This window comes from Eleutherodactylus coqui, chromosome 6 (genome assembly GCF_035609145.1).
Source record: "Eleutherodactylus coqui strain aEleCoq1 chromosome 6, aEleCoq1.hap1, whole genome shotgun sequence".
NCBI classification, from domain to species: domain Eukaryota; kingdom Metazoa; phylum Chordata; class Amphibia; order Anura; family Eleutherodactylidae; genus Eleutherodactylus; species Eleutherodactylus coqui.
Window position 1 is genome coordinate 206,462,329 of NC_089842.1, and position 25,807 is coordinate 206,488,135.

Sequence of the window (25,807 nt, forward strand, 5' to 3'; positions counted from 1 at the left end):
TCGCCCGGCCTCTGTGAAGACTCGCCCGGCCTCTATGGAGATTCGCCCGACCTCTGGAGAGATTCGCCCGGCCTCTGTAGAGACTCGCCCGACCTCTGTGTAGAGTCACCCGGCCTCTGGGAATACTCGCCCGGCCTCTATGGATATTCGCCCCGCCTCTGGAGAGATTCGCCCGGCCTCTGTAGAGACTCGCCCGGCCTCTGTGAAGACTCGCCCGGCCTCTGTGGAGACTCGCCCGGCCTCTGTGGAGACTCGCCCGGCCTCTGTGGAGACTCGCCCTGGTTCTGTGGAGACTCTCCCAGCCTCTGTAGAAGCTCGCCCGGCCTCTGTGGAGACTCGCCCGGCCTCTTGAGAGACTCGCCAGGCCTCTGTGGAGACTCGCCCGGCTTCTGTAGAGATTCGCCCGCCCTCTGTAAAGACTTGCCCGGCCTCTGTGGAGACTCACCCAGCCTCTGTAGAGACTTGTCCGGCCTGTGTGGAGACTCGCCTGGCCTCTGTAGAGATACGCCTGGCCTCTGTAGAGATTCGCCCGGCCTCTCTGAAGACTCACCTGGCGTCTGGAGAGACTTGCCCGGCATCTCTGCAGACTCGCCCAGGCTCGGTAGAGATTCCCCCGTCCTCTGTTGAGACTCGCCCGGCCTGTGTGCAGACTCGACCGGCCTCTGTGTAGCCTCGCCTGGCCTCTGTGGAGACTCGCATGAACTCTGTGGAGATACGCCCAGCCTCTGTAGAGACTCGCCCAGCCAATGTGGAGACTTACCCGGCCTCTGTGGAGACTCACCCGGCCTCTGTGAAGACTCGCCCGGCCTCTGTGGAGACTCGCCCGGCCTCTGTGGAGACTCGCACTGCCTCTGTGGAGATACGCTGGGCCTCTGTAGAGACTCGCCCAGCCTCTGTAGAGACTCGCCCGGCCTCTGGAGAGATTCGCCCGGCCTCTGTAGAGACTCGCCCGACCTCTGTGTAGAGTCGCCCGGCCTCTGGGAATACTCGCCCGGCCTCTATGGATATTCGCCCCGCCTCTGGAGAGATTCGCCCGGCCTCTGTAGAGACTCGCCCGGCCTCTGTGAAGTCTCGCCCGGCCTCTGTGGAGAATCATCCGGCTTCTTTATAGACTCATCCGGCTTCTGTGGAGACTCGCCAGGCCTCTGTGGAGACTCGCCCAGCCTCTGTGGAGACTCGCCCAGGCTCTGTAGAGACTCGCCCGGCCTCTGTGGAAACTCGCCCGGCCTCTGTGGAGATTCGCCCGGCCTCTGTAGAGACTTGCCTGGCCTGTGTGGAGACACGCCCGGCCTCCGTGGAGACTCGCCCGGCCTCTGGAGAGATTCCCCCGGCCTCTGTAGAGACTCTCACGGCCTCTGTGGAGTCTCACCCCGCCTCTGTGGAGACTCACCTGGCCTCTGGGAATACTCACCCGGCCTCTGTGGAGACTCGTCCGGCCTCTCTAGGCCTCTGGGAAGACTCGCCCGGCCTCTGTGGAGACTCGCATGGCCTCTGTAGAAACTCGCCCGGTCTCTGTAGAGATTCGCCCGGTCTCTGTGAAGACTCGTCCGGCCTCTGGGGAGACTCGCCCGACCTCTGTAGAGACTCGCCCGGCCTCTGTGGAGACTCGCCCGGCTTCAGTAGAGATTCGCCGGGCCTCTGTAAAGATTTGCCCGGCCTCCTTGGAGACTCGCCCAGCCTCTGTAGAGACTCGTCCGGCCTGTGTGGAGACTCGCCTGGCCTCTATAGAGATACGCCTGGCCTCTGTAGAGATTCGCCCGGCCTCTGTGGAGACTCTCCTGGCCTCTGGAAAGACTCGACCGGCCTCTGTAGAAACTTGCCCGGCCTCTTGAGAGACTCGCCCGGCCTCTGTGGAGACTCGCCTGGCCTCTGAAGAAACTAGCCCGGCCTCTGTAGAGACTCGCCCGGCCTCTGTGAAGACTCGCCCGGCCTCTGTGGAGACTCGCCCGGCCTCTGTGGAGACTGGCACGGCCTCTGTGGAGACTCGCCCGACCTCTATGGAGATTCGCCCGGCCTCTGGAGAGATTCGCCCAGCCTCTGTAGAGACTCGCCCGACCTCTGTGTAGAGTCAACCGGCCTCTGGGAATACTCGCCCGGCCTCTATGGATATTCGCCCCGCCTCTATAGAGATACGCCTGGCCTCTGTAGAGATTCGCCCGGCCTCTGTGGAGACTCTCCTGGCCTCTGGAAAGACTCGACCGGCCTCTGTAGAAACTTGCCCGGCCTCTTGAGAGACTCGCCCGGCCTCTGTGGAGACTCGCCTGGCCTCTGAAGAAACTAGCCCGGCCTCTGTAGAGACTCGCCCGGCCTCTGTGAAGACACGCCCGGCCTCTGTGGAGACTCGCCCGGCCTCTGTGGAGACTCGCACGGCCTCTGTGGAGATACGCCCAGCCTCTGTAGAATCTCGCCCAGCCTCTGTAGAGACTCGCCCGGCCTCTGTAAAGACTCGCCCGGCCTCTATGGAGATTCGCCCGGCCTCTGTAGAGATTCGCCCGGCCTCTGTAGAGACTGGCCCGACCTCTGTGTAGAGTCACCCGGCCTCTGGGAATACTCGCCCGGCCTCTATGGATATTCGCTCCGCCTCTGGAGAGATTCGCCCGGCCTCTGTAGAGACTCGCCCGGCCTCTGTGAAGAGTCGCCCGGCCTCTGTGGAGACTCGTCCGGCTTCTTTGTAGACTCATCCGGCTTCTGTGGAGACTCGCCAGGCCTCTGTGGAGACTCGCCCAGCCTCTGTGGAGACTCGCCCGGCCTCTGTGGAGATTCGCCCTGCCTCTGTAGAGACTTGCCTGGCCTCTGTGGAGACACGCCCGGCCTCCGTGGAGACTCGCCCGGCCTCTGGAGAGATTCCCCCGGCCTCTGTAGAGACTCGCCCGGCCTCTGTGGAGTCTCTACCCGCCTCTGTGGAGACTCACCTGTCCTCTGGAAATACTCACCCGGCCTCTGTGGAGACTCGCCCGGCCTCTCTAGGCCTCTGGGAAGACTCGCCCGGCCTCTGTGGAGACTCGCCCGGCCTCTGCAGAGCTTCGCCCGGCCTGTGTAGAGACTCGCCCGGCCTCTGTGGAGACTCGTCCGGCTTCTTTGTAGACTCATCCGGCCTCTGTGGAGACTCGACGGGCCTCTGTGGAGACTCGCCTGGTCTCCGTGGAGACTCGCCCGGCCTCTGGAGAGATTCCCCCGGCCTCTGTAGAGACTCGCCCGGCCTCTGTGGAGTCTCACCCCGCCTCTGTGGAGACTCACCTGGCCTCTGGGAATACTCACCCAGCCTCTGTGGAGACTTGTCCGGCCTCTCTAGGCCTCTGGGAAGACTCGCCCGGCCTCTGTGGAGACTCGCTTGGCCTCTGTAGAAACTCGCCCGGTCTCTGTAGAGATTCGCCCGGTCTCTGTGAAGACTCGTCCGGCCTCTGGGGAGACTCGCCCGGCCTCTGTAGAGACTCGCCCGGCCTCTGTGGAGACTCGCCCGGCTTCAGTAGAGATTCGCCGGGCCTCTGTAAAGATTTGCCCGGCCTCCTTGGAGACTCGCCCAGCCTCTGTAGAGACTCGTCCGGCCTGTGTGGAGACTCGCCTGGCCTCTGTAGAGATACACCTGGCCTCTGTGGAGATTCGCCCGGCCTCTGTGGTGACTCTCCTGGCCTCTGGAAAGACTCGACCGGCCACTGTAGAAACTTGCCCGGCCTCTTGAGAGACTCGCCCGGCCTGTGTGGAGACTTGCCTGGCCTCTGAAGAGACTAGCCCGGCCTCTGTAGAGACTTGCCCGGCCTCTGTAGAGACTCGCCCGGCATCTGTGGAGACTCGCCCAGGCTCTGTAGAGACTCTCCCAGCCTCTGTAGAAGCTCGCCCGGCCTCTGTGGAGACTCGCCCGGCCTCTTGAGAGACTCGCCAGGCCTCTGTGGAGACTCGCCCGGCTTCTGTAGAGATTCGCCCGCCCTCTGTAAAGACTTGCCCGGCCTCTGTGGAGACTCACCCAGCCTCTGTAGAGACTTGTCCGGCCTGTGTGGAGACTCGCCTGGCCTCTGTAGAGATACGCCTGGCCTCTGTAGAGATTCGCCCGGCCTCTCTGAAGACTCACCTGGCGTCTGGAGAGACTTGCCCGGCATCTCTGCAGACTCGCCCAGGCTCGGTAGAGATTCCCCCGTCCTCTGTTGAGACTCGCCCGGCCTGTGTGCAGACTCGACCGGCCTCTGTGTAGCCTCGCCTGGCCTCTGTGGAGACTCGCATGAACTCTGTGGAGATACGCCCAGCCTCTGTAGAGACTCGCCCAGCCAATGTGGAGACTTACCCGGCCTCTGTGGAGACTCACCCGGCCTCTGTGAAGACTCGCCCGGCCTCTGTGGAGACTCGCCCGGCCTCTGTGGAGACTCGCACTGCCTCTGTGGAGATACGCTGGGCCTCTGTAGAGACTCGCCCAGCCTCTGTAGAGACTCGCCCGGCCTCTGGAGAGATTCGCCCGGCCTCTGTAGAGACTCGCCCGACCTCTGTGTAGAGTCGCCCGGCCTCTGGGAATACTCGCCCGGCCTCTATGGATATTCGCCCCGCCTCTGGAGAGATTCGCCCGGCCTCTGTAGAGACTCGCCCGGCCTCTGTGAAGTCTCGCCCGGCCTCTGTGGAGAATCGTCCGGCTTCTTTGTAGACTCATCCGGCTTCTGTGGAGACTCGCCAGGCCTCTGTGGAGACTCGCCCAGCCTCTGTGGAGACTCGCCCAGGCTCTGTAGAGACTCGCCCGGCCTCTGTGGAAACTCGCCCGGCCTCTGTGGAGATTCGCCCGGCCTCTGTAGAGACTTGCCTGGCCTGTGTGGAGACACGCCCGGCCTCCGTGGAGACTCGCCCGGCCTCTGGAGAGATTCCCCCGGCCTCTGTAGAGACTCTCACGGCCTCTGTGGAGTCTCACCCCGCCTCTGTGGAGACTCACCTGGCCTCTGGGAATACTCACCCGGCCTCTGTGGAGACTCGTCCGGCCTCTCTAGGCCTCTGGGAAGACTCGCCCGGCCTCTGTGGAGACTCGCATGGCCTCTGTAGAAACTCGCCCGGTCTCTGTAGAGATTCGCCCGGTCTCTGTGAAGACTCGTCCGGCCTCTGGGGAGACTCGCCCGACCTCTGTAGAGACTCGCCCGGCCTCTGTGGAGACTCGCCCGGCTTCAGTAGAGATTCGCCGGGCCTCTGTAAAGATTTGCCCGGCCTCCTTGGAGACTCGCCCAGCCTCTGTAGAGACTCGTCCGGCCTGTGTGGAGACTCGCCTGGCCTCTATAGAGATACGCCTGGCCTCTGTAGAGATTCGCCCGGCCTCTGTGGAGACTCTCCTGGCCTCTGGAAAGACTCGACCGGCCTCTGTAGAAACTTGCCCGGCCTCTTGAGAGACTCGCCCGGCCTCTGTGGAGACTCGCCTGGCCTCTGAAGAAACTAGCCCGGCCTCTGTAGAGACTCGCCCGGCCTCTGTGAAGACTCGCCCGGCCTCTGTGGAGACTCGCCCGGCCTCTGTGGAGACTGGCACGGCCTCTGTGGAGACTCGCCCGACCTCTATGGAGATTCGCCCGGCCTCTGGAGAGATTCGCCCAGCCTCTGTAGAGACTCGCCCGACCTCTGTGTAGAGTCAACCGGCCTCTGGGAATACTCGCCCGGCCTCTATGGATATTCGCCCCGCCTCTATAGAGATACGCCTGGCCTCTGTAGAGATTCGCCCGGCCTCTGTGGAGACTCTCCTGGCCTCTGGAAAGACTCGACCGGCCTCTGTAGAAACTTGCCCGGCCTCTTGAGAGACTCGCCCGGCCTCTGTGGAGACTCGCCTGGCCTCTGAAGAAACTAGCCCGGCCTCTGTAGAGACTCGCCCGGCCTCTGTGAAGACACGCCCGGCCTCTGTGGAGACTCGCCCGGCCTCTGTGGAGACTCGCACGGCCTCTGTGGAGATACGCCCAGCCTCTGTAGAATCTCGCCCAGCCTCTGTAGAGACTCGCCCGGCCTCTGTAAAGACTCGCCCGGCCTCTATGGAGATTCGCCCGGCCTCTGTAGAGATTCGCCCGGCCTCTGTAGAGACTGGCCCGACCTCTGTGTAGAGTCACCCGGCCTCTGGGAATACTCGCCCGGCCTCTATGGATATTCGCTCCGCCTCTGGAGAGATTCGCCCGGCCTCTGTAGAGACTCGCCCGGCCTCTGTGAAGAGTCGCCCGGCCTCTGTGGAGACTCGTCCGGCTTCTTTGTAGACTCATCCGGCTTCTGTGGAGACTCGCCAGGCCTCTGTGGAGACTCGCCCAGCCTCTGTGGAGACTCGCCCGGCCTCTGTGGAGATTCGCCCTGCCTCTGTAGAGACTTGCCTGGCCTCTGTGGAGACACGCCCGGCCTCCGTGGAGACTCGCCCGGCCTCTGGAGAGATTCCCCCGGCCTCTGTAGAGACTCGCCCGGCCTCTGTGGAGTCTCTACCCGCCTCTGTGGAGACTCACCTGTCCTCTGGAAATACTCACCCGGCCTCTGTGGAGACTCGCCCGGCCTCTCTAGGCCTCTGTGAAGACTCGCCCGGCCTCTGTGGAGACTCGCCCGGCCTCTGCAGAGCTTCGCCCGGCCTGTGTAGAGACTCGCCCGGCCTCTGTGGAGACTCGTCCGGCTTCTTTGTAGACTCATCCGGCCTCTGTGGAGACTCGACGGGCCTCTGTGGAGACTCGCCTGGTCTCCGTGGAGACTCGCCCGGCCTCTGGAGAGATTCCCCCGGCCTCTGTAGAGACTCGCCCGGCCTCTGTGGAGTCTCACCCCGCCTCTGTGGAGACTCACCTGGCCTCTGGGAATACTCACCCAGCCTCTGTGGAGACTTGTCCGGCCTCTCTAGGCCTCTGGGAAGACTCGCCCGGCCTCTGTGGAGACTCGCTTGGCCTCTGTAGAAACTCGCCCGGTCTCTGTAGAGATTCGCCCGGTCTCTGTGAAGACTCGTCCGGCCTCTGGGGAGACTCGCCCGGCCTCTGTAGAGACTCGCCCGGCCTCTGTGGAGACTCGCCCGGCTTCAGTAGAGATTCGCCGGGCCTCTGTAAAGATTTGCCCGGCCTCCTTGGAGACTCGCCCAGCCTCTGTAGAGACTCGTCCGGCCTGTGTGGAGACTCGCCTGGCCTCTGTAGAGATACACCTGGCCTCTGTGGAGATTCGCCCGGCCTCTGTGGTGACTCTCCTGGCCTCTGGAAAGACTCGACCGGCCACTGTAGAAACTTGCCCGGCCTCTTGAGAGACTCGCCCGGCCTGTGTGGAGACTTGCCTGGCCTCTGAAGAGACTAGCCCGGCCTCTGTAGAGACTCGCCCGGCCTCTGTGGAGACTCGCCCGGTCTCTGTAGAGACTTGCCCGGCCTCTGTAGAGACTCGCCCGGCATCTGTGGAGACTCGCCCAGGCTCTGTAGAGACTCGCCCAGCCTCTGTAGAAGCTTGCCCGGCCTCTGTGGAGACTCGCCCGGCCTCTTGAGAGACTCGCCAGGCCTCTGTGGAGACTGGCTCGGCTTCTGTAGAGATCCGCCCGGCCTCTGTAAAGACGTGCCCGGCCTCTGTGGAGACTCACCCAGCCTCTGTAGAGACTTGTCCGGCCTGAGTGGAGACTCGCCTGGCCTCTGTAGAGATTCGCCCGGCCTCTCTGAAGACTCACCTGGCCTCTGGAGAGACTCGCCCGGCCTCTGTGGAGCCTAGCCCGGCCTCTGTGGAGACTCGCCCGGCGTCTGGTGAGACTCGCCCGGCCTCTGTAGAGACTTGCCCGGCCTCATTGTAAACTCGCCCGACCTCTGTAGAGACTCCCCCGGCCTGTGTGGAGACTCGCTCGGCCTCTGTGGAGACTCGCCCAGCCTCTGTGGAGACTCGCCCGGCCTCTGCTGAGGTTCGCCCGGCCTGTGTAGAGACTCGCCCGGCCTCTGTGGAGACTCGTCCGGCTTCTTTGTAGACTCATCCGGCCTCTGTGGAGACTCGCCGGGCCTCTGTGGAGACTCGCCTGGCCTCTATGGAGACTCGCCCGGGCTCTGTAGAGACTCTCCCAGCCTCTGTAGAGACTCGCCCGGCCTGTGTGGACACTCGCCCGGCCTCTGTGGAGACTCGCCCCGCCTCTGTGGTGACTCGCCCAGGCTCTGTGGAGACTCGCCCGGCCTCTGTAGAAGCTCGCCCGGCCTCTGTGTAGACTCGCCCGGCCTCTTGAGAGACTCGCCAGGCCTCTGTGGAGACTGGCTCGGCTTCTGTAGAGATCCGCCCGGCCTCTGTAAAGACTTGACTTGCCCGGCCTCTTTGTAAACTCGCCCGACCTCTGTAGAGACTCGCCCGGCCTGTGTGGAGACTCACTCGGCCTCTGTGGAGACTCACCCAGCCTCTGTAGAGACTTGTCCGGCCTCTGTGGAGACTCGCCCAGCCTCTGTGGAGACTCGGCCGGCCTCTGCTGAGACTCGCCCGGCCTGTGTGGAGACTCGCCCGGCCTATGGAGAAAATCACCCGGCCTTTCTAGAGACTCTCCCGGCCTCTGTAGAGATTCACCCGGCCTCTGTAGAGACTCGCCCGGCCTCTGCTGAGACTCTCCCGGCCTGTGTGGAGACTCGCCCGGCCTTTGTGGAGACAAGCTCGGCCGCTGTGGAGACTCGCCCTGCCTCTGTAGAGATTCGCCCGGCTTCTGTGGAGACTATCCCGGCTGTGGAGAGACTCGCTCGACCTCTGTGGAGCCTAGCCCGGCCTCTGTGGAGACTCGCCCGGCCTCTGTAGAGATACGCCTGGCCTCTGTAGAGATTCGTCCGGCCTCTCTGAAGACTCTCCCGGCCTCTGTAGAGATTCACCCGGCCTCTGTAGAGACTCGCCCGGCCTCTGCCGAGACTCTCCCGGCCTGTGTGGAGACTCGCCCGGCCTTTGTGGAGACTCGCCCGGCGTCTGGAGAGACTCGCCCGGCCTCTGTAGAGACTCGCGCGGCCTGTGTGGAGACTCGCCCGGCCTGTGTAGCCTCGCCCGGCCTCTGTAGAGACTCGCCCAGGCTCTGTGGAGACTCGACCAGCCTCTGTAGAAACTTGCCCGGCCTCTGTGGAGACTCGCCTGGCCTCTTGAGAGACTCGCCAGGCCTCTGTGGAGACTGGCTCGGCCTCTGTGGAGACTCGCCCGGCTTCAGTAGAGATTCGCCGGGCCTCTGTAAAGACTTGCCCGGCCTCCTTGGAGACTCGCCCAGCCTCTGTAGAGACTCGTCCGGCCTGTGTGGAGACTCGCCTGGCCTCTGATGAGATACGCCTTGCCTCTGTAGAGATTCGCCCGGCCTCTGTGGAGACTCTCCTGGCCTCTGGAGAGACTCGACCGGCCTCTGTAGAAACTTGCCCGGCCTCTGTGGAGACTCGCCCGGCCTCTTGAGAGACTCGCCCCGCCTCTGTGGAGACTCACCCGGCCTCTGGGAATACTCACCGGGCCTCTGTGGGGACTCGCCCGGCCCCTATAGAGCCTCGCAAGGCCTCTGTGGAGACTCGCCCGGCCTCTGTGGTGACTCAATTTGCCTCTGTAGAAACTCGCCTTGTCTCTGTAGAGATTCACCATGCCTCTGTGAAGACTCCTGCGGCCTCTGGGGAGACTCGCCCGGCCTCTGTGGAGACTCACTCGGCCTCTGGGTAGAATCGCCCGGCCTCTGTAGAGACTCTCCAGGCATCTGTAGAGACTCGCCCGTCCTCTGGAGAGGTTCGCCCGGCCTCTGTAGAGACTCGCCCGGTCTCTGCCGAGACTCGCACGGCCTCTGTGGAGACTCGCACGGCCTCTATGAAGATACGCCCGGACTCTGTAGAGACTCGCCCGGCCTCTGTGGAGACTCACCCAGCCTCTGTGGAGACTCATCCGGCCACTGTGGAGACTCGCCCGGCCTCTGTGGAGACTCGCCCGGCTTCTGTGGAGACTCGCTTGGCCTCTGTAGAAACTCGCCCGGTCTCTGTAAAGATTCGCCCGGCCTCTGTAAAGACTCGTTTGGCCACTGGGAAGACTCGCCCGGCCTCTGTAGAGATTCGCCCGGCCCCTGTAGAGACTCGCCCGGCCTCTGTAGAGACTCGCCCGACCTCTGTAGAGACTCGCGCGGCGTGTGTGGAGACTCGCCCGGCTTCTGTGGAGACTCGCACGGCCTCTGTGGAGATACGCCCGGCCTCTGTAGAGACTCGACCGGCCTCTGTGGAGACTCACCCGGCCTCTGTAGAGACTCGCCCGGCCTCTGCGGAGACTCGCCCGGCTTCTGTGGAGACTCGCACGGCCTCTGTGGAGATACGCCCGGCCTCTGTAGAGACTCGCCCGCCTCTGTGGAGACTCACCCAGCCTCTGTGGAGACTCATCCGGCCTCTGTGGAGACTCGCCCGGCCTCTGTAGAAACTCGCCCGGTCTCTGCAGAGACTCGCCCGGCCTCTGTGAAAACCTGTCCGGCCTCTTGGGAGACTCGCCCGGCCTCTGTGGAGACACGCCCGGCCTCTGTGGAGACTCACCCGTCCTCTTGGGAGACTCGTCCGGCCTCTGGGGAGACCCGCCCGGCCTCTGTGGAGACTCGCACAGCCTCTGTGGAGAATCACCCGGCCTCTGTAGAGACTCGCTCGGCCTCTGTAGAGACTCGCCGGCCTCAGTAGAGACTCGCCCGGCCTCTGTGGAGACTCGGCCGGCCCGTAGGGACACGTCCAGGCTCTGTGGTGACTCGCCCAACCTCTGGAGAGACTAGCCCGGCCTCTGTACAGACTCACTCGGCCTCTGTGGAGACTTGCCCGGCCTCTCGAGAGATTCGCCCGGCCTCTGTGGAGACTCGCCCGGCCCCTATAGAGCCTCGCAAGGCCTCTGTGGAGACTCGCCCGGCCTCTGTGGTGACTCAATTTGCCTCTGTAGAAACTCGCCTTGTCTCTGTAGAGATTCACCATGCCTCTGTGAAGACTCCTGCGGCCTCTGGGGAGACTCGCCCGGCCTCTGTGGAGACTCACTCGGCCTCTGGGTAGAATCGCCCGGCCTCTGTAGAGACTCTCCAGGCATCTGTAGAGACTCGCCCGTCCTCTGGAGAGGTTCGCCCGGCCTCTGTAGAGACTCGCCCGGTCTCTGCCGAGACTCGCACGGCCTCTGTGGAGACTCGCACGGCCTCTATGAAGATACGCCCGGACTCTGTAGAGACTCGCCCGGCCTCTGTGGAGACTCACCCAGCCTCTGTGGAGACTCATCCGGCCTCTGTGGAGACTCGCCCGGCCTCTGTGGAGACTCGCCCGGCTTCTGTGGAGACTCGCTTGGCCTCTGTAGAAACTCGCCCGGTCTCTGTAAAGATTCGCCCGGCCTCTGTAAAGACTCGTCCGAACACTGGGAAGACTCGCCCGGCCTCTGTAGAGATTCGCCCGGCCCCTGTAGAGACTCGCCCGGCCTCTGTAGAGACTCGCCCGACCTCTGTAGAGACTCGCGCGGCGTGTGTGGAGACTCGCCCGGCTTCTGTGGAGACTCGCACGGCCTCTGTGGAGATACGCCCGGCCTCTGTAGAGACTCGACCGGCCTCTGTGGAGACTCACCCGGCCTCTGTAGAGACTCGCCCGGCCTCTGCGGAGATTCGCCCGGCTTCTGTGGAGACTCGCACGGCCTCTGTGGAGATACGCCCGGCCTCTGTAGAGACTCGCCCGCCTCTGTGGAGACTCACCCAGCCTCTGTGGAGACTCATCCGGCCTCTGTGGAGACTCGCCCGGCCTCTGTAGAAACTCGCCCGGTCTCTGCAGAGACTCGCCCGGCCTCTGTGAAAACCTGTCCGGCCTCTTGGGAGACTCGCCTGGCCTCTGTGGAGACACGCCCGGCCTCTGTGGAGACTCACCCGTCCTCTTGGGAGACTCGTCCGGCCTCTGGGGAGACCCGCCCGGCCTCTGTGGAGACTCGCACAGCCTCTGTGGAGAATCACCCGGCCTCTGTAGAGACTCGCTCGGCCTCTGTAGAGACTCGCCGGCCTCAGTAGAGACTCGCCCGGCCTCTGTGGAGACTCGGCCGGCCCGTAGGGACACGTCCAGGCTCTGTGGTGACTCGCCCAACCTCTGGAGAGACTAGCCCGGCCTCTGTACAGACTCACTCGGCCTCTGTGGGGACTTGCCCGGCCTCTCGAGAGATTCGCCCGGCCTCTGTGGAGACTCGCCCGGCCCCTATAGAGCCTCGCAAGGCCTCTGTGGAGACTCGCCCGGCCTCTGTGGTGACTCAATTTGCCTCTGTAGAAACTCGCCTTGTCTCTGTAGAGATTCACCATGCCTCTGTGAAGACTCCTGCGGCCTCTGGGGAGACTCGCCCGGCCTCTGTGGAGACTCACTCGGCCTCTGGGTAGAATCGCCCGGCCTCTGTAGAGACTCTCCAGGCATCTGTAGAGACTCGCCCGTCCTCTGGAGAGGTTCGCCCGGCCTCTGTAGAGACTCGCCCGGTCTCTGCCGAGACTCGCACGGCCTCTGTGGAGACTCGCACGGCCTCTATGAAGATACGCCCGGACTCTGTAGAGACTCGCCCGGCCTCTGTGGAGACTCACCCAGCCTCTGTGGAGACTCATCCGGCCTCTGTGGAGACTCGCCCGGCCTCTGTGGAGACTCGCCCGGCTTCTGTGGAGACTCGCTTGGCCTCTGTAGAAACTCGCCCGGTCTTTGTAAAGATTCGCCCGGCCTCTGTAAAGACTCGTCCGACCACTGGGAAGACTCGCCCGGCCTCTGTAGAGATTCGCCCGGCCCCTGTAGAGACTCGCCCGGCCTCTGTAGAGACTCGCCCGACCTCTGTAGAGACTCGCGCGGCGTGTGTGGAGACTCGCCCGGCTTCTGTGGAGACTCGCACGGCCTCTGTGGAGATACGCCCGGCCTCTGTAGAGACTCGACCGGCCTCTGTGGAGACTCACCCGGCCTCTGTAGAGACTCGCCCGGCCTCTGCGGAGACTCGCCCGGCTTCTGTGGAGACTCGCACGGCCTCTGTGGAGATACGCCCGGCCTCTGTAGAGACTCGCCCGCCTCTGTGGAGACTCACCCAGCCTCTGTGGAGACTCATCCGGCCTCTGTGGAGACTCGCCCGGCCTCTGTAGAAACTCGCCCGGTCTCTGCAGAGACTCGCCCGGCCTCTGTGAAAACCTGTCCGGCCTCTTGGGAGACTCGCCCGGCCTCTGTGGAGACACGCCCGGCCTCTGTGGAGACTCACCCGTCCTCTTGGGAGACTCGTCCAGCCTCTGGGGAGACCCGCCCGGCCTCTGTGGAGACTCGCACAGCCTCTGTGGAGAATCACCCGGCCTCTGTAGAGACTCGCTCGGCCTCTGTAGAGACTCGCCGGCCTCAGTAGAGACTCGCCCGGCCTCTGTGGAGACTCGGCCGGCCCGTAGGGACACGTCCAGGCTCTGTGGTGACTCGCCCAACCTCTGGAGAGACTAGCCCGGCCTCTGTACAGACTCACTCGGCCTCTGTGGAGACTTGCCCGGCCTCTCGAGAGATTCGCCCGGCCTCTGTGGAGACTCGCCCGGCCTCTGTGGAGACTAGCCTGGCCTCTGTGGAGACTCGCCCGGTCTCTGTAGAGACTCGCCCGGCCTCTTTGAAGACTCGCCCGGTCTCTGTGGAGACTCGCCCGGCCTCTGTGGAGACTCGCCTGGTCTCTGTAGAGACTCGCCCGGCCTCTTTGAAGACTCGTCCGGCCTCTGGGGAGAGTCGCCCGGCCTTTGTGGAGACTCGGCCCGCCTCTGTGGAGACTAGCCCGGCCTCTGGGGAGACTCGCCCGGCCTCTGTAGAGATTTGCCCGGCCTCTGTAGAGACTCGCCCGGCCTCTTGAGAGACTCGCCAGGCCTTTGTGGACACTCGCCCGGCTTCTGTATAGATTCGCCCGGCCTCTGTAAAGACTTGCCCGGCCTCTGTGGTGACTCACCCAGCCTCTGTAGATACTTGTCCGTCCTCTGTGGAGACTCGCCCGGCCTCTGTGGAGAATCGCCCGGCCTCTGGAGAGTTTCGCCCGGCCTCTGTAGAGACTCGCCCGACATCTGTGGAGATTCCCCCATCCTCTGTAGAGACTCACCCTGCCTCAGTGGAGACTCGCCCGGCCTCTGGGGAGACTCGCCCGGCCTCTGTAGAGATTTGCCCGGCCTCTGTTGAGACTCGCCCGGCCTCAGTGGAGACTCGCCCGGCCTCTGTGGAGACTCGCCCAGGCTCTGTGGAGACTCTCCCAGCCTCTGTAGAAGCTCGATTGGCCTCTGTGGAGACTCGCCCGGCCTCTCGGGAGATTCGCCCGGCCTCTGTGGAGACTCGCCCGGCCTCTGTGGAGACTAGCCCGGCCTCTGTGGAGACTCGCCCGGCCTCTGAAGAGACTAGCCCGGCCTCCGTGGAGACTCGCCCGGCCTCTGTGGAGACTCGCCCGGCCTCTGTGGAGACTCGCCCGGCCTCTGTAGAGACTTGTCCGGCCTCTGTGGAGACTCGCCCGGCCTCTGTGGAGAATCGCCCGACATCTGTGGAGATTCCCCCGGCCTCTGTAGAGACTCGCCCTGCCTCAGTGGAGACTCGCCCGGCCTCTGGGGAGACTCGCCCGGCCTCTGTAGAGATTTGCCTGGCCTCTGTTGAGACTCGCCCGGCCTCAGTGGAGACTCGCCCGGCCTCTGTGGAGACTCGCCCAGGCTCTGTGAAGACTCTCCCAGCCTCTGTAGAAGCTCGATCGGCCTCTGTGGAGACTCGCCCGGCCTCTGTGGAGACTCGCCCGGCCTCTGTGGAGACTCGCCCGGCCTCTGAAGAGACTAGCCCGGCCTCCGTGGAGACTCGCCTGGCCTCTGTGGAGATTCGCCCGGCCTCTGTGGAGACTCGCTCGGTCTCTGTAGAGACTCGCCCGGCCTCTTTGAAGACTCGTCCGGCCTCTGGGGAGAGTCGCCCGGCCTTTGTGGATACTCGGCCCGCCTCTGTGGAGACTAGCCCGGCCTCAGTGGAGACTCGCCCGGCCTCTGTAGAGACTCGCGCGGCCTGTGCGGAGAATCGCCCGGCCTCTGTGGAGACTCGCCCAGGCTCTGTGGAGACTCTCCCAGCCTCTGTAGAAGCTCGCCCGGCCTCTGTGGAGACTCGCCCGGCCTCTTCAGAGACTCGCCAGGCCTCTGTGGACACTCGCCCGGCTTCTGTAGAGATTCGCCCGACCTCTGTAAAGACTTGCCCGGCCTCTGTGGTGACTCACCCAGCCTCTGTAGAGACTTGTCCGGCCTCTGTGGAGACTCGCCCGGCCACTGTGGAGAATCGCCAGGCCTCTGGAGAGATTCGCCCGGCCTCTGTAGAGACTCGCCCGGCCTCTGGGGAGACTCGCCCGGCCTCTGTAGAGATTTGCCTGGCCTCTGTTGAGACTCGCCCGGCCTCAGTGGAGACTCGCCCGGCCTCTGTGGAGACTCGCCCAGGCTCTGTGAAGACTCTCCCAGCCTCTGTAGAAGCTCGATCGGCCTCTGTGGAGACTCGCCCGGCCTCTGTGGAGACTCGCCCGGCCTCTGTGGAGACTCGCCCGGCCTCTGAAGAGACTAGCCCGGCCTCCGTGGAGACTCGCCTGGCCTCTGTGGAGATTCGCCCGGCCTCTGTGGAGACTCGCTCGGTCTCTGTAGAGACTCGCCCGGCCTCTTTGAAGACTCGTCCGGCCTCTGGGGAGAGTCGCCCGGCCTTTGTGGATACTCGGCCCGCCTCTGTGGAGACTAGCCCGGCCTCAGTGGAGACTCGCCCGGCCTCTGTAGAGACTCGCGCGGCCTGTGCGGAGACTCGCCCGGCCTCTGTGGAGACTCGCCCAGGCTCTGTGGAGACTCTCCCAGCCTCTGTAGAAGCTCGCCCGGCCTCTGTGGAGACTCGCCCGGCCTCTTCAGAGACTCGCCAGGCCTCTGTGGACACTCGCCCGGCTTCTGTAGAGATTCGCCCGACCTCTGTAAAGACTTGCCCGGCCTCTGTGGTGACTCACCCAGCCTCTGTAGAGACTTGTCCGGCCTCTGTGGAGACTCGCCCGGCCACTGTGGAGAATCGCCAGGCCTCTGGAGAGATTCGCCCGGCCTCTGTAGAGACTCGCCCGACATCTGTGGAGATTCCCCCGGCCTCTGTGGAGACTCGCCCTGCCTCAGTGGAGACTCGCCCGGCCTCTGGGGAGACTCGCCAGGCCTCTGTAGAGATTTGCCCGGCCCCTGTTGAGACTCGCCCGGCCTCAGTGGAGACTCGCCCGGCCTCTGTGCAGACTCGCCCAGGCTCTGTGGAGACTCTCCCAGCCTCTGTAGAAGCTCGCCCGGCCTCTGTAGAGACTCGCCCGGCCTCTGTAGAGACTCGCGCGGCCTGTGTGGAGACTCGCCCGGCCTATGTGGAGACTCGCCCAGCATCTGTAGAAACTCGCCCGGCCTCTGGGGATACTCGCCCGGCCTCTGTAGAGACTCGCCGGACCTCTGTGGAGATTCCCCCGGCCTCTGTAGAGACTCGCCCGGCCTCTGTGGAGACTCGCCCGGAACCTCTGCAGACTCGCCCTGGCTCTGTAGAGATTCGCCCGGCCTATGTTGAGACTCGCCCGGCCTCTGTGGAGACTCGCCCGGCCTCTGTGGAGACTCGCATGGCCTCTGTGGAGATACGCCCGGCCTCTGTAGAGACTCGCCCGGCCTCTGTGGTGACTCACCCAGCCTCTGTAGAGACTTGTCCGGCCTCTGTGGAGACTCGCCCGGCCTCTGTGGAGAATCGCCCGGCCTCTGGACAGATTCGCCCGGCCTCTGTAGAGACTTGCCCGACATCTGTGGAGATTCCCCCGTCCTCTGTAGAGACTCGCCCTGCCTCAGTGGAGACTCGCCCGGCCTCTGGGGAGACTCGCCCGGCCTCTGTAGAGATTTGCGCGGCCCCTGTAGAGACTCGCCCGGCCTCAGTGAAGACTCGCCCAGGCTCTGTGGAGACTCTCCCAGCCTCTGTAGAAGCTCGCCCGGCCTCTGTGGAGACTCGCCCGGCCTCTTGAGAGACTCGCCAGGCCTCTGTGGACACTCGCCCTGCTTCTGTAGAGATTCGCCCGGCCTCTGTAAAGACTTGCCCGGCCTCTGTGGTGAGTCACCCAGCCTCTGTAGAGACTCGCCCGGCCTCAGTAGAGACTTGCGCGGCCTGTGCGGAGACTCGCCCAACCTCTGTGGAGACTCGCCCGGCCACAGTGGAGACTCGCCCAGGCTCTGTGGAGACTCTCCCAGCCTCTGTAGAAGCTCGCCCGGCCTCTGTGGAGACTCGCCCGGCCTCTTGAGAGACTCGCCAGGCCTCTGTGGACACTCGCCCGGCTTCTGTAAAGATTCGCCCGGCCTCTGTAAAGACTTGCCCGGCCTCTGTGGTGACTCACCCAGCCTCTGTAGAGACTAGTCCGGCCTCTGTGGAGACTCGCCCGGCCTCTGTGGAGAATCGCCCGGCCTCTGGAGAGACTCGCCCGGCCTTTGTAGAGACTCGCCCGGCCTCTGTAGAGACTCGCGCGGCCTGTGTGGAGACTCGCCCGGCCTCTGTGTAGCCTCGCCCGCCCTCTGTAGAGACTCGCCCAGGCTCTGTGGAGACTCGACCAGCCTCTGTAGAAACTTGCCCGGCCTCTGTGGAGACTCGCCCGGCCTCTTGAGAGACTCGACCAGCCTCTGTGGAGACTCGCCCGGCCTCTGTGGAGAATCGCCCGGCCTCTGGAGAGATTCGCCCGGCCTCTGTAGAGACTCGCCCGACATCTGTGGAGATTCCCCCGGCCTCTGTAGAGACTCGCCCTGCCTCTGTGGAGACTTACCTGGCCTCTGGGAATACTCACCCGGCCTCTGTGGAGACTCGCCCGGCCCCTATAGAGCCTCGCAAGGCCTCTGTGGAGACTCGCCCGGCCTCTGTGGTGACTCAATTTGCCTCTGTAGAAACTCGCCTGGTCTCTGTAGAGATTCGCCATGCCTCTGTGAAGACTCGTGCGGTCTCTGGGGAGACTCTCCCGGCCTCTGTGGACACTCGCCCGGCCTCTGGGGAGAATCGCACGGCCTCTGTAGAGACTCGCCCGGCATCTCTGCAGACTCGCCCAGGCTCTGTAGAGATTCGCCCGGCCTATGCTGAGACTCGCCCGGCCTCTGTGGAGACTCGCCCGGCCTCTGTGGAGACTCGCACGGCCTCTGTGGGGATACGCCCTACCTCTGTAGAAACTCGATCGGCCTCTGTGGAGACTCACCCGGCCTCTGTGAAGACTCGCCCGGCCTCTGTGGAGACTCGCCCGGCCTCTGTGGAGACTCGCACGGCCTCTGTGGAGATACGCCCGGCCTCTGTAGAGACTCGCCCGGCCTCTGTCGAGACTCACCCAGCCTCTGTGGAGACTCATCCGGCCTCTGTGGAGACTCGCCCGGCCTCTGTGGAAACTCGCCCGGCCTCTGTGGAGCCTCGCAAGGCCTCTGTGGAGACCCGCTCGGCATCTGGAGACTCGCCCGCCCTCTGTAGAAACTCGCCCGGTCTCAGCAGAGACTCGCCCGGCCTCTGTGAAAACCTGTCTGGCCTCTGGGGAGACTCGCCCGGCCTCTGTGGAGACACACCCGGCCTCTGTGGAGACTCACCCGTCTTCTTGGGAGACTCGTCCGGCCTCTGGGGAGACTCGCCCGGCCTCTGTGGAGACTCGGCCGGCCTCTATGGAGACTCGCCCGGTCTCTGTGGAGACTCGCCCGGCCTCTCGAGAGATTCGACCGGCCTCTGTGGAGACTAGCCCGGCCTCTGTATAGACTCACTCGGTCTCTGTGGAGACTCGCCCGGCCTCTCGAGAGATTCGCCCGGCCTCTGTGGAGACTCGCCCGGCCTCTGTGGAGACTAGCCCGGCCTCTGTGGAGACTCGCCCGGCCTCTGAAGAGACTTGCCCGGCCTCTGTAGAGACTCGCCCGGCCTCTGTGGAGACTCGCCCGGTCTCTGTAGAGACTCGCCCGGCCTCTTTGAAGACTCAACCGGCCGGCCTCTGTGGAGAATCGCCCGGCCTCTGGAGAGATTCGCCCGGCCTCTGTAGAGACTCGCCCGACATCTGTGGAGATTCCCCCGGCCTCTATGCAGACTCGCCCTGCCTCGGTGGAGACTCGCCCGACCTCTGGGGAGACTCGTCCGGCCTCTGAAGAGATTTGCCCGGCCTCTGTTGAGACTCGCCCGGCCTCTTGAGAAACTCGCCAGGCCTCTGTGGACACTCGCCCGGCTTCTGTAGAGATTCGCCCGGCCTCTGTAAAGACTTGCCCGGCCTCTGTGGTGACTCACCCAGGCACTGTAGAGACTTGTCCGGCCTCTGTGGAGACTCGCCCGGCCACTGGAGAGATTCGCCCGGCCTCTGTAGAGACTCGCCCGACATCTGTGGAGATTCCCCCGGCCTATGTGCAGACTCGCCCTGCCTCGGTGGAGACTCGCCCGACCTCTGGGGAGACTCGCCCGGCCTCTGTAGAGATTTGCCCGGCCTCTGTTGAGACTCGCCCGGCCTCAGTGGAGACTCGCCCGGCCTCTGTGGAGACTCGCCCAGGCTCTGTGGAGACTCTCCCAGCCTCTGTAGAAGCTCGCCCAGCCTCTGTGGAGACTCGCCCGGCCTCTCGAGAGATTCGCCCGGCCTCTGTGGAGACTCGCCCGGCCTCTGTGGAGACTAGCCCGGCCTCTGTGGAGACTCGCCCGGCCTCTGAAGAGACTATCCCGGCCTCTGTGGAGACTCGCCCGGCCTCTGTGGAGACTCGCCCGGCCTCTGTGGAGACTCGCCCGGTCTCTGTAAAGACTCGCCCGGCCTCTTTGAAGACTCGTTCGGCCTCTGGGGAGAGTCGCCCGGCCTTTGTGGAGACTCGGCCCGCCTCTGTGGAGACTAGCCCGGCCTCTGGGGAGACTCGCCCGGCCTCTGTAAAGATTTGCCCGGCCTCTGTAGAGACTCGCCCGGCCTCAGTGGAGACTCGCCCGCCTCTGTAGAGACTCGCGCGGCCTGTGCGGAGACTCGCCCGGCCTCTGTGGAGACTCGCCCGGCCTCTGTGGAGACTCGCCCAGGCTCTGTGGAGACTCTCCCAGCCTCTGTAGAAGCTCGCCCGGCCTCTGTGGAGACTCGCCCGGCCTCTTGAGAGACTCGCCCGGCCTCTGTGGACACTCGCCCGGCTTCTGTAGAGATTCGCCCGGCCTCTGTAAAGACTTGCCCAGCCTCTGTGGTGACTCACCCAGCCTCTGTAGAGACTTGTCCGGCCTCTGTGGAGACTCGCCTGGCCTCTGTTGAGAATCGCCCGGCCTCTGGAGAGATTCGCCCGACCTCTGTAGAGACTCGCCCGACATCTGTGGAGATTCCCCCGGCCTCTGTAGAGACTCGCCCTGCCTCAGTGGAGACTCGCCCGGCCTCTGGGGAGACTCGCCCGGCCTCTGTAGAGATTTGCCCGGCCCCTGTAGAGACTCGGCCGGCCTCAGTGGAGACTCGCCCGGCCTCTGGGGAGACTCGCCCAGGCTCTGTGGAGACTCTCCCAGCCTCTGTAGAAGCTCGCCCGGCCTCTGTGGAGACTCGCCCGGCCTCTGTGGAGACTCGATTGCCTCTGTGGAGATACGCCCGGCCTCTGTAGAGACTCGCCCGGCCTCTGTGGAGACTCACCAGCCTCTGTGGAGACTCATCCGACCTCTGTGGAGACTCGCCCGGCCTCTGTGGAAACTCGCCCGGCCTCTGTGGAGCCTCGCAAGGCCTCTGTGGAGACCCGCTCGGCATCTGGAGACTCGCCCGCCCTCTGTAGAAACTCGCCCGGTCTCAGCAGAGACTCGCCCGGCCTCTGTGAAAACCTGTCTGGCCTCTGGGAAGACTCGCCCGGCCTATGTGCAGACTCGCCCTGCCTCTTGGGAGACTCGTCCGGCCTCTGGGGAGACTCGCCCGGCCTATGTGCAGACTCGCCCTGCCTCGGTGGAGACTCGCCCGACCTCTGGGGAGACTCGCCCGGCCTCTGTAGAGATTTGCCCGGCCTCTGTTGAGACTCGCCCGGCCTCAGTGGAGACTCGCCCGGCCTCTGTGGAGACTCGCCCAGGCTCTGTGGAGACTCTCCCAGCCTCTGTAGAAGCTCGCCCAGCCTCTGTGGAGACTCGCCCGGCCTCTCGAGAGATTCGCCCGGCCTCTGTGGAGACTCGCCCGGCCTCTGTGGAGACTAGCCCGGCCTCTGTGGAGACTCGCCCGGCCTCTGAAGAGACTATCCCGGCCTCTGTGGAGACTCGCCCGGCCTCTGTGGAGACTCGCCCGGCCTCTGTGGAGACTCGCCCGGTCTCTGTAGAGACTCGCCCGGCCTCTTTGAAGACTCGTTCGGCCTCTGGGGAGAGTCGCCCGGCCTTTGTGGAGACTCGGCCCGCCTCTGTGGAGACTAGCCCGGCCTCTGGGGAGACTCGCCCGGCCTCTGTAAAGATTTGCCCGGCCTCTGTAGAGACTCGCCCGGCCTCAGTGGAGACTCGCCCGCCTCTGTAGAGACTCGCGCGGCCTGTGCGGAGACTCGCTCGGCCTCTGTGGAGACTCGCCCGGCCTCTGTGGAGACTCGCCCAGGCTCTGTGGAGACTCTCCCAGCCTCTGTAGAAGCTCGCCCGGCCTCTGTGGAGACTCGCCCGGCCTCTTGAGAGACTCGCCCGGCCTCTGTGGACACTCGCCCGGCTTCTGTAGAGATTCGCCCGGCCTCTGTAAAGACTTGCCCAGCCTCTGTGGTGACTCACCCAGCCTCTGTAGAGACTTGTCCGGCCTCTGTGGAGACTCGCCTGGCCTCTGTTGAGAATCGCCCGGCCTCTGGAGAGATTCGCCCGACCTCTGTAGAGACTCGCCCGACATCTGTGGAGATTCCCCCGGCCTCTGTAGAGACTCGCCCTGCCTCAGTGGAGACTCGCCCGGCCTCTGGGGAGACTCGCCCGGCCTCTGTAGAGATTTGCCCGGCCCCTGTAGAGACTCGCCCGGCCTCAGTGGAGACTCGCCCGGCCTCTGGGGAGACTCACTCGGCCTCTGTGGAGACTCGCCCGGCCTCTCGAGAGATTCGCCCGGCCTCTGTAGAGACTAGCCCGGCCTCTGTAGAGACTCACTCGGCCTCTGTGGAGACTCGCCCGGCCTCTCGAGAGATTCGCCCGGCCTCTGTGGAGACTCGCCCGGCCTCTGTGGAGACTAGCCCGGCCTCTGTGGAGACTCGCCCGGCCTCTGAAGAGACTAGCCCGGCCTCTGTAGAGACTTGCCCGGCCGCTGTGGAGACTCGCCCGGCCTCTGTGGAGACTCGCCCGGTCTCTGTAGAGACTCGCCCGGCCTCTTTGAAGACTCGTCCGGCCTCTGGGGAGAGTCGCCCGGCCTTTGTGGAGACTCGGCCCGCCTCCGTGGAGACTAGCCCGGCCTCTGGGGAGACTCGCCCGGCCTCTGTAGAGACTCGCCCGGCCTTTGTGGTGACTCACCCAGCCTCTGTAGAGACTTGTCCGGCCTCTGTGGAGACTCGCCCGGCCTCTGTGGAGAATCGCCCGGCCTCTGGAGAGATTCGCCCGGCCTCTGTAGAGACTCGCCCGACATCTGTGGAGATTCCCCCGTCCTCTGTAGAGACTCGCCCTGCCTCAGTGGAGACTCGCCCGGCCTCTGGGGAGACTCGCCCGGCCTCTGTAGAGATTTGCGCGGCCCCTGTAGAGACTCGCCCGGCCTCAGTGAAGACTCGCCCAGGCTCTGTGGAGATTCTCCCAGCCTCTGTAGAAGCTCGCCCGGCCTCTGTGGAGACTCGCCCGGCCTCTTGAGAGACTCGCCAGGCCTCTGTGGAGACTCGCCCGGAACCTCTGCAGACTCGCCCTGGCTCTGTAGAGATTCGCCCGGCCTATGTTGAGACTCGCCCGGCCTCTGTGGAGACTCGCCCGGCCTCTGTGGAGACTCGCATGGCCTCTGTGGAGATACGCCCGGCCTCTGTAGAGATTCGCCCGGCCTCTGTGGTGACTCACCCAGCCTCTGTAGAGACTTGTCCGGCCTCTGTGGAGACTCGCCCGGCCTCTGTGGAGAATCGCCCGGCCTCTGGAGAGATTCGCCCGGCCTCTGTAGAGACTCGCCCGACATCTGTGGAGATTCCCCCGTCCTCTGTAGAGACTCGCCCTGCCTCAGTGGAGACTCGCCCGGCCTCTGGGGAGACTCGCCCGGCCTCTGTAGAGATTTGCGCGGCCCCTGTAGAGACTCGCCCGGCCTCAGTGAAGACTCGCCCAGGCTCTGTGGAGACTCTCCCAGCCTCTGTAGAAGCTCGCCCGGCCTCTGTGGAGACTCACCCGGCCTCTGGGAATACTCACCCGGCCCCTATAGACCCTCGCAAGGCCTCTGGGGAGAATCGCCCGGCCTCTGTAGAGACTCGCCCGGTCTCTGTAGATACTCGCCCGGCATCTGTAGAGACTCGCCCGGCCTCCGTGGAGACTCGCCCGGCCTCCGTGGAGACTCGCCCGGCCTCTGGAGAGGTTTGCCCGGCCTCTGTAGAGACTCGCCCGACCTCTGTGGAGATTCCCCCGGCCTCTGTAGAGACTCGCCCGGCCTCTGTGGAGACTCACCCCGCCTCTGTGGAGACTCATCTGGCCTCTGGGAATACTCACCCGGCCACTGTGGAGACTCGCCCGGCCTCTCTAGGTCTCTGGGGAGACTCGCCCGGCTTCTGTGGAGACTCGCTTGGCCTCTGTAGAAACTCGCCCGGTCTCTGTAAAGATTCGCCCGGCCTCTGTAAAGACTCGTCCGAACACTGGGAAGACTCGCCCGGCCTCTGTAGAGATTCGCCCGGCCCCTGTAGAGACTCGCCCGGCCTCTGTAGAGACTCGCCCGACCTCTGTAGAGACTCGCGCGGCGTGTGTGGAGACTCGCCCGGCTTCTGTGGAGACTCGCACGGCCTCTGTGGAGATACGCCCGGCCTCTGTAGAGACTCGACCGGCCTCTGTGGAGACTCACCCGGCCTCTGTAGAGACTCGCCCGGCCTCTGCGGAGACTCGCCCGGCTTCTGTGGAGACTCGCACGGCCTCTGTGGAGATACGCCCGGCCTCTGTAGAGACTCGCCCGCCTCTGTGGAGACTCACCCAGCCTCTGTGGAGACTCATCCGGCCTCTGTGGAGACTCGCCCGGCCTCTGTGGAGACTCGCCCGGCCTCTGTGGAGCCTCGCAAGGCCTCTGTGGAGGCTCGCTCGGCATCTGAAGACTCGCCTGCCCTCTGTAGAAACTCGCCCGGTCTCTGCAGAGACTCGCCCGGCCTCTGTGAAAACCTGTCCGGCCTCTTGGGAGACTCGCCCGGCCTCTGTGGAGACACGCCCGGCCTCTGTGGAGACTCACCCGTCCTCTTGGGAGACTCGTCCGGCCTCTGGGGAGACCCGCCCGGCCTCTGTGGAGACTCGCACAGCCTCTGTGGAGAATCACCCGGCCTCTGTAGAGACTCGCTCGGCCTCTGTAGAGACTCGCCGGCCTCAGTAGAGACTCGCCCGGCCTCTGTGGAGACTCGGCCGGCCTGTAGGGACACGTCAAGGCTCTGTGGTGACTCGCCCAGCCTCTGGAGAGACTAGCCCGGCCTCTGTACAGACTCACTCGGCCTCTGTGGAGACTTGCCCGGCCTCTCGAGAGATTCGCCCGGCCTCTGTGGAGACTCGCCCGGCCTCTGTGGAGACTAGCCCGGCCTCTGTGGAGACTCGCCCGGTCTCTGTAGAGACTCGCCCGGCCTCTTTGAAGACTCGCCCGGTCTCTGTGGAGACTCGCCCGGCCTCTGTGGAGACTCGCCCGGTCTCTGTAGAGACTCGCCCGGCCTCTTTGAAGACTCGTCCGGCCTCTGGGGAGAGTCGCCCGGCCTTTGTGGAGACTCGGCCCGCCTCTGTGGAGACTAGCCCGGCCTCTGGGGAGACTCACCCGGCCTCTGTAGAGATTTGCCCGGCCTCTGTAGAGACTCGCCCGGCCTCTTGAGAGACTCGCCAGGCCTTTGTGGACACTCGCCAGGCCTTTGTGGACACTCTCCCGGCTTCTGTATAGATTCGCCCGGCCTCTGTAAAGACTTGCCCGGCCTCTGTGGTGACTCACCCAGCCTCTGTAGATACTTGTCCGTCCTCTGTGGAGACTCGCCCGGCCTCTGTGGAGAATCGCCCGGCCTCTGGAGAGTTTCGCCCGGCCTCTGTAGAGACTCGCCCGACATCTGTGGAGATTCCCCCGGCCTCTGTAGAGACTCACCCTGCCTCAGTGGAGACTCGCCCGGCCTCTGGGGAGACTCGCCCGGCCTCTGTAGAGATTTGCCCGGCCTCTGTTGAGACTCGCCCGGCCTCAGTGGAGACTCGCCCGGCCTCTGTGGAGACTCGCCCAGGCTCTGTGGAGACTCTCCCAGCCTCTGTAGAAGCTCGATTGGCCTCTGTGGAGACTCGCCCGGCCTCTCGGGAGATTCGCCCGGCCTCTGTGGAGACTCGCCCGGCCTCTGTGGAGACTAGCCCGGCCTCTGTGGAGACTCGCCCGGCCTCTGAAGAGACTAGCCCGGCCTCCGTGGAGACTCGCCCGGCCTCTGTGGAGACTCGCCCGGCCTCTGTGGAGACTCGCCCGGCCTCTGTAGAGACTTGTCCGGCCTCTGTGGAGACTCGCCCGGCCTCTGTGGAGAATCGCCCGGCCTCTGGAGAGTTTCGCCCGGCCTCTGTAGAGACTCGCCCGACATCTGTGGAGATTCCCCCGGCCTCTGTAGAGACTCGCCCTGCCTCAGTGGAGACTCGCCCGGCCTCTGGGGAGACTCGCCCGGCCTCTGTAGAGATTTGCCTGGCCTCTGTTGAGACTCGCCCGGCCTCTGTTGAGACTCGCCCGGCCTCAGTGGAGACTCGCCCGGCCTCTGTGGAGACTCGCCCAGGCTCTGTGGAGACTCTCCCAGCCTCTGTAGAAGCTCGATCGGCCTCTGTGGAGACTCGCCCGGCCTCTCGAGAGATTCGCCCGGCCTCTGTGGAGACTCGCCCGGCCTCTGTGGAGACTCGCCCGGCCT